Genomic DNA, 7,858 nt, shown 5'->3' on the forward strand with positions numbered 1-7,858 from the left:
AATTCATGTGTATGGAGGGGGTTGATCACAGTCAGCCTCTGCATGTCTCTCAAGGTTCCCTTGTGGAACAGGCACAGTAGCCTTTAGCTGGTATTTGGGGATAGCCTATTTAATCTGGGTTCTGCTAAGGGAAACAGGGTGCTGTGCCAATCCTGGTGTGTGATCCTGTTAATAGGTGCCTCTTCCCATCCCCGTTCCCTCATTTGACACCAGTTTTTGTTCTTACTGTCTGATAGAGATCCTCGTGGCCTACTACTTTTTTTCATGGCCCATTGGGAAGTTTGGCCTTTGTTTACAAAACACCATTGCGTGTTTTGACCACAGTATGCGTGTGCTCCTTTTCCTAGAGCAGTATCTCCTTGCCCAAGGCAGAGAGCTCTTTGGATTTGGATGGGTCTGTGGCCCCAGGTCCTGCTCTTTCAGGTGAGCACTGTTCAAGTAGGCAACACATTAATCAAAGTGCTTCAGGAGCTGCTTTTTTCCAATTTGGTAGATAGATAGCTTTTAATGGATTGAGCGCTTTGATTTTAATGAAGATGGTAGCCAACAACCTCTGCTACTAGCTATGAGAATCCTCAGTCTAACTCTCTCTGTAAACCACAACTTTTGAAGGTGTCCGCAGTGCTAGCTTGCCATGTGCTCTTTGTCTCATGTGTGTCATGGTTCGAAACAAAGTCTTCATCCTGAGTTTCATGTTATGGTCAGGACCCCACTAGGTGTCGGCTTCAAGGATGAGAAGGTAGTAAGGAAGTGCAGCTCTTCTCACATGACATGTGGAGACTTCGTTTATGACTTAAAGCAACGTATTCTGAAACAATTAATTTGGTCATAAACATAAGTCTGTTTGTTTGTTCATTTGTTTGTTTTTTCCCCCTTCTCAATTTATTTTTTGCCAAGATGAGAGTCCATACAGGGAAAAAAGGTTTCTTAACTGATAGCCAGGAACAGCTGAAACATCCCAGAGTATCTTTTGCAGATATTTTTATTGGAGAGATACCTTTTGCAATCAATTCCACTTAAGTCAGGCAGTCTCTCAAGTGTGTTTACAGCTATGAGAAAAAACAACAACAAAAACTGAAAGGAGATAATAGAAAGCAGTAGCTGATAAGATTTTTTTTTTCTTCTTAGGGAATATAACATAGGTTATATTTTTAGTCAAGATATACACTTGATTGAAGAGTAAATGTAGTTTCTGTGCCAGGAAACTATGAGAGCTTACTTCTAACACCACAGCATGACGTTATTTAGCAAAAGTCCTTCCATAACTTACCCAGCTCAAATGTTTTCTGTTAGTTAATTGTATCATAATTTGCTTTTATAAGTTTTTTTACTAGATACTATTCCCAGTTTCCAGACATGCTTACCAACATAATATGATGGTATGTCAATGTTGTCTTTGCTTTAGAACTGTAAGCTGAGCAGCATGAAGCATCAGTCTACCCCAGTAAAAATGTGTTTGCATGGTGGTGGTGTGTGTGTTTTTAAAAACAAACAAACAAAACAAAAGTCCCCAACAACTTACCTTTCCAAGCTGATTTGGATATCCAGCCACTCCTAAAGTCAAGAACTTTCATCTGAACCCAGGCTGCTCAGATTCATAAAGGATGAAAATTAGCAGGTCAAGCCACTCCAAACATGTTAAGTGTCTTCCCAGGTTCCTCATATGTGGCCTAATTAAGCAAATGGGAACTCTCCCAATGGTGCCAGTATAAAAAAAATGTAAAAGCAGCAGAGTCCAAACCAAAAGGAGATCTATTTCTTCCATTTAGGACATCATTCTTCCTCTCTCCCCTGTCTACACAGCATGTAGGCCAAGTGCAGGCCTTGATGAAGTTAGTTTTTGACCTGCCTCACAGGTGGAGAAGCCTGAAGGGCAGGTTGCCCGTCTGAAGTTGTAAAGGAAGTGGTCACCTCGAGAGCCAGTCCTCCAGCATCCTCCTTCCCTGTTGCTGTAGCAATTAACTCACTTGTGTCTCTTCACAGGCGTCAGCTTGCAGGTGGACCCATGGGTGCTGTGTTGGTCAGTGTTGCTGTCACGATCGCCCTAATGAGGGGGAGAACTCCAGTGCTCTGGACAGGGGATTTTCACAGAACAGGGAACTGCCCTTCCTCAGGAAGAGGGAAATCCAAAGCCTCTGATTTGCAGAGGGGGAGCAGAAGCTCCAAAAAGTTGCTGGCCTCTAGTCAAACACAGGCTCTCGGCCATGGTTGGAGACATGAAGCCTATGAGCCCCAGCTCAACGCAGTTGAAGTGTATGACACTGGCACAGGTTTGCTTGTGGCATAGGCACCTCTTAGATGGCATCGGTCAGGCTTCCCTGGCCCAGGGAGCCGCAAGCTCTGTTGCAGGACTGCTGGAGGAGAAAGCAGCTCTGTATTCCCACCCAGAGAAACCCTGGTCCAGAAACCATTGAGGTTCAGAGGAACACAGGCCTTCCAAGAACAGCTTAAGTCTCGAAGCTTATCCCCTGCCTCCCCAGGTGCAGCAAGCACTCTTTAAAATCCTACAGCAAAGCAACCAGAAATCTTTGTGTTTTGTATTCCCTGTCCAAGTGCGGGATCCTCCTGGTCTCCTCCTGTGAAGGTGATTTATTACCTGAACTGAAAGTTTATCTCACATCCTTACCTGGGAATGTGTATCCAGAAGTCTGTACCTCTTAGAGACCCTGGCAGCTCTTGGGCACGACAGCTCCGGACAGCCCTGACTTTCACAAACTCATCCCTTAATCCTAGTGTGACCCACCTTCTTCTCTCCCCCAAACAGGGCGGAAGCAGCTCCTCATGCAGTTCTGAAAACCTTTCCTATATTTCACTATCGTTTTCTTTTTGTTGCAAGTCATTTATTTTTCTGCACAATTCTTAACTCGGTTGAAAGCTGCTTTGAATTTCAATTCACAATTATTTAGCTTCTTTCACATCAACATAGCACCTTTGCTTTAAGCTTGTACATGGCATTCTGCTGGCTTTAAGTGCACAGTAGCTGCTGTGGCAAGAAAATGCAATGAAAGTGAGTAAGTTTACCTTGTGGTATGTGCGGAGAGACTTAATTGAATTTAAAACCCTATCAGAAAAACCTACGGTTTGACTAGCAGGCAGCAAGCAAGATCAGTGAAGTTCAGTTTATGCTCAAAGACCAAATTTATCCAGAACTTTTGAGTTTTTAAATGGAGCAGAACAGACAAAATTCAGAGATGTTTAGTAGGATCCAGCAATAACTCTACTATACAGAAATTTTAATGCTTTATAAAACATTAGAATATAGAATAGAAAGGGAATAGAAGATTTCAATTGTACAGTAAGGCATTTAATATTAACTCTTTGTGCGGGTTAAGATAATCTGATTGTTTTCTTCCTGTTTTCTGAATTTAGAAATACTTGGAAGAGTGAATTACACCGTGAGAAAGTGAAATAAACCCAGTTTCCCTTCTTAGTTTTAGAGGGTAAACTGAACAGAATATATTGATGCAGCTTGATCCTGAAATAATTAAATTTCCCCACCATTTTACTAGTATTTCAAAATGTTTTTCTGTTCAGTCCCCACCCCCTCCACCCCCCCCCCCCCCCCGTTCTGTTTTTGTTTCAAGAACCAGCAAAAAAGCCCTTAGATTTAAACTCTGCATGAGGCACAAACGTACAGCACATGCAACACTCCACTCATATCCCAGGCTGGCTTGTCAGCAGAGGGAACACAGCAGGGATAACATCCTACTGGGACTAAATTTTCATATGCAATTTCAGCTTGCCATTAAATGGTCAGTAAATCCACTATTTTTGGTACATGCAGAAGGGAAGGACTAACGGATACCCCCCCTCAGCATGAAACATGCTGTAGCTGAGCACCGAGGACAAACGTGCCAGTCACCTGCAAGAACCTCCAGTCTTGCCTGAGCAGGACAGTGCCTCAGCTCTGCTCCCGTCCTGGCATCTGCTGCTACACTCTGGAGAAGCCAAAGCAGAGAAGGACCAGAGCGGGACACCTGGCATGTGCTTATACAGCTGGAAGGGGAAGGAAGTCCTGCTTGTGCCCTGCTGCTGGCTGTAAGGCTCACCCAAATCAGCTGCAGCAGGGCAGGATGAGAACTGAAGCTTTAGTAGAAACTGAGTGCATTTGGCTGGGGGGTCCTGTATCACCAGGAAACTGTCCTGGAGACTCCCCCTACCTACATGCAAAAAAATGAGAGAAAATACATAATATCCTCCATTATTCAAGTCCCCTGCTCCAAGTGACAGTAAGCGGGCAGATTTTTAGGCTGCTTTTAGTGCTTTCTGACAGAGGAGGGAGCTGTCAGCTCACCATTGAACTGCTCAGCAAGCAGAGGTGCCCACCTGGGAGCTGGTTAAGCTGTCTGGGTGGCCCACCGAAGGAAGATGTTAAGCCTGACTTGCAGGAGGTGGACACTAACTTGAAAGTGCTTAAATCTTTTGCTTTAAGTGCATGTATGGGGTGTTCTATGTCCCTGTACAATGAAAACCACAATAACTAGTCTGCAGGGACAGTGGGAGCAGCAGGCCTGAGAAGCTGTTTAGAGGCAGAACATTTGGCAGGTGGGGGCTTGCACTTTTTGTTGCTGTAGCAATGCTCCCCTCTGTTGCACCAGGAGCCCCCAGAAAACTGCAGCCTGTGCAACACCTTCCTGCTAATGGCTAGAGACCGAACACCCTCCTCTGTGTCCGAGCGATGCAAGCAGCCCTTTTATCTTGGATACATGCCAGGCAGCAGAAACAGGCAAGGAAAAAGCTAGGTTAAACTGGCCTGAGGTTGACTCAAGCCAATGTGGACTGGTCTGAAGTGGAATAACAACCTGATCCCATCTGTATTTCTCCTGGTACAACTCGTCAGTAGCCTTCCTCCCTCAGCCAGTAGCAGTGTGACAAAGTGTGGCTTAATTACAACCCTGAAATAAAAAGAATTTCTTCATTAGCTGTTGCTTTACAGCTGCATCAGTCGTCTTCTGTCCAGCTGCTCATGGCAGAGCTCCAAGCAGGCTGAATCGTGCTGGTTTGGCAGGTATGTGGGGGGGGGGTGGTTTGAGTGCGCAGCTGGGCAGAATGGGGCTCTGAGTCAGAGGCTCCTGGTGACGTTGCTAAAATCAGTTTGCCACAAAGGTCTTTTTCTACTTCATACTGGAGCTGTCTTTATGCAGTCTTTCTGCTTCAGAAATATGGCTCAGATCCAATTCTTGCGAGTCATATGCATTCATTCGTTAGCCGTTGGAAAAAGGCAAGTAAGAAAAAGCGGTGGCTGTGTTACATGTTTGTGGACTGGTTTACACCACACTTGTCTTCTGACAGCAGTTAGGTGACAAAGATTGAAAGTCCAGGTAGCCTGTCTTCCTACCCAGGATATTGTGCTTTATTTCTCCAGCCATGGAGATAATCCCTATGTCAGACGACTTCATTTTAAATTGTAGTGAGACCCTGGACTGATGATTTAGGAGCATGCACTGTCTTTGTTGTGGTTCTGATTTTGGTGTGTTGCTTTGTGCCCAAGAAAGATGATTGTCAACTTGGCTAAGGCTAAAGGAGGTGGTAATACCAAATGCTATATGAAATGGAATCTCTTTTCAGCCCCAATCAGTCCTCCAAATCCTGTTCATCTTTTCCTAAGGTACTGGTGCTAGAAATCAGCAGCCTTTCCTCCACCTCAGTTGACGCACCAGCATCAGCTTAGTGCTAATGGTTCTGAGCTAGTCTGAATTAATGGTAAATCTTGTCTTGTACAGCGATGACTGACTCACGTCAGCTCACTTGATCACTTATTCCAGGAAAATAACACTTAAATTTGCCAGAGAACTGTCCCTGACACACTGAAATATTTGTGAATTCAAAGCTTTTGCAACTCAGAATGGCAATTTCTGGAAGTTTTCCTCTAAAATTGTTCATATTGAAATGTGGGGATTGTACTAAGAGCCTTACTAGACTCTTCAATTTGAGAAGAGTTTAAAATTGATCACTTGGACCAACAGGAGCCTTTGTTCCAGGCAACTCAGCTCAGACTAGAGTTGCACAAAAACCTCCCTAAGAAAAATCAAGGCATAAACTCAGGACTTAATCTCTCCATTTCATGCTGAGTTTTTTTGAAGAATATTTTAGCTTCAGTAACTCAGGAAAGGGCTGCAGCTAGCTGGAAAAAACGTCTTTTCCCAGTGATGGACTTAATGCAATCCTTTTATGGTCCCCTTTTTTTTTTTTTTGAACAAGAGGCAAAAGGTGGAGGACCAAATACTGCAGAGGCAGAAGGCTTCCCCTCTCGTATGGGAGGAGCAAGGGTTTCGCAGTTAAATGGGAAAAAGGCTTGCTTTTAGGCTTCTGGGTTTTGGCATGAGTCCCTGTGGGATGTGTGTCACTGGCCCTCCCCAGCCTCTGCACAGTGTTGTATTTCTTCACAAAAATAGGACCTTTGCTGGTACTGGTGTAAACAGAGAAGAACATAGGGGATGTGCTCGGGGCGAGGGGGGGCAAACTGGATGTCAGTGTGCAGTGAATGGCTCTGAGTTAACTGCCACCACTGTGTACCTCTGTCATTTCAATATGCTCAGTAAGGCCATATCCCAGCGCTGAAGACCTTCCTGCTCTCTCAAAACTTCAGAGGGACTCTGTAAGGCTAGCTCAGATGTGGCTAGACTGACCCCTAAATGGCAGCAAGGACGAGTTAAATCTCAGAACTGCCTGATAAACTTCTAAAATCTTGGAAAATTGATTTACCTGCAGAAGCCAAGACAAAATATGCGATGTTGAGCCAAAATATCATTTTGTTATTTGGAGATTCACCTCAACTCAATTTCTGACTTCACAGATGAGAGCAGCAGTTTCTGAAAAACAGCCTGGTCAGAAAAGCTGCCAACTTTCAGCAGAAAATGTGCTTTAGTGGTTTACATGCTTTCTGCTCGATTGGTCCCTTATGCTCAGGCTTTTTTGCACTCAGGTGTCACAAAATACTTGTGACAACCCATGACACATTTGCCCACCCTTGCTCCTCTCTCTTTCTTCTGGGCTGCATCTCAGTCCTTACCCTTTTCCGGCTTTGTCTATTGAGGCTGCAACAAAACCCAGCAATTCTGAGCCATGATCTGCACCCCAGGTAGATTTTTTACAGCAGTCACCAAAATGGGTAGAATTCTCTCCATTTTCCTTAGATATCTGTGCCTGAGTTAGTTGTCTAGATTGCTAGTGTAGAAAGGCAGAGATGAAACTGAGGCATGGTTTACCTTAGCCTAAAATAGGAATAGGTGCCTACAGAGAATTTTGGCCTGGAGGGGCCTTTGTGACTGAACTGGAACCAACGCAGCTGCATCATAACCTACATCCATGGTCTACCTAAAACTCATTGAGCTGATGCCAGTCCCAGCTCATGCAGCTAGATGGGAAGTAGCTTGTTCGAGTCTTGTTGTTGTTACTGGTCTCATCCGTGAAAACCGCAGGTATCTTGTATGGAGGTCTCCAGTTCAGAATTACAGACTGTTTGAGGTGGGAAGGGACCTCTGGAGGTCATCTTGTCCAATCCCCCCTGCTCCAATAGGGTCACCCAGAGCTGATTTTCCAGGACCGTGTCCAGATGGCTTTTGAATATCTCCAGGTTGTGGAAGACTCCACAACCTCCCTGGGCAACCTGTCCCAGCGCTTGGTCACCCTCACAGTAAAAAAGTGTTTCTTGATGCTCAGAGGGAACTGCCTGTGTTTCAGTTTGCGCCCATTGTCCCTTGTCCCATCACTGGGTACCACTGAAAAGAACCTGGCTCCATCCTCTTTGCACCCTCCCTTCAGGTATTTATATACATTGGTAAGATCTCCCTGAGCCTTCTCCATTCTGACCAGTCCCAGCTCTCTCAGCCTCTCCTCATAGGAGAGATGCTCCAGT

This window comes from Platalea leucorodia, assembly GCF_965183815.1.
Source record: "Platalea leucorodia genome assembly, chromosome: 9".
Lineage (NCBI taxonomy): Eukaryota > Metazoa > Chordata > Aves > Pelecaniformes > Threskiornithidae > Platalea > Platalea leucorodia.